The sequence below is a fragment of the Hipposideros armiger genome, unplaced genomic scaffold (assembly GCF_001890085.2).
Source record: "Hipposideros armiger isolate ML-2016 unplaced genomic scaffold, ASM189008v1 scaffold_693, whole genome shotgun sequence".
NCBI classification, from domain to species: Eukaryota; Metazoa; Chordata; class Mammalia; order Chiroptera; family Hipposideridae; genus Hipposideros; species Hipposideros armiger.
In genome coordinates, this window is record NW_017732043.1 from 98,830 (window position 1) to 99,039 (window position 210).

The window sequence follows — 210 nt, forward strand, 5'->3', positions numbered from 1 at the left end:
AAGGACAGCAAAGTTTGGTGAACAACTAGAAATATGTACCCCACTCTCATCTCCAACTCTGATCTTTGTGTTCATACCAAGCTTGGAAACTTGGATTCTTCTTTCATTGGACTGAATGCCTTCCTCATTGTGAAGCCTGTCTGAAGGTTCAGGGAAACTTGTAACAGCTCAGTTTTACACAGGAGGCTATTAGTACCAAAACAACCTCAT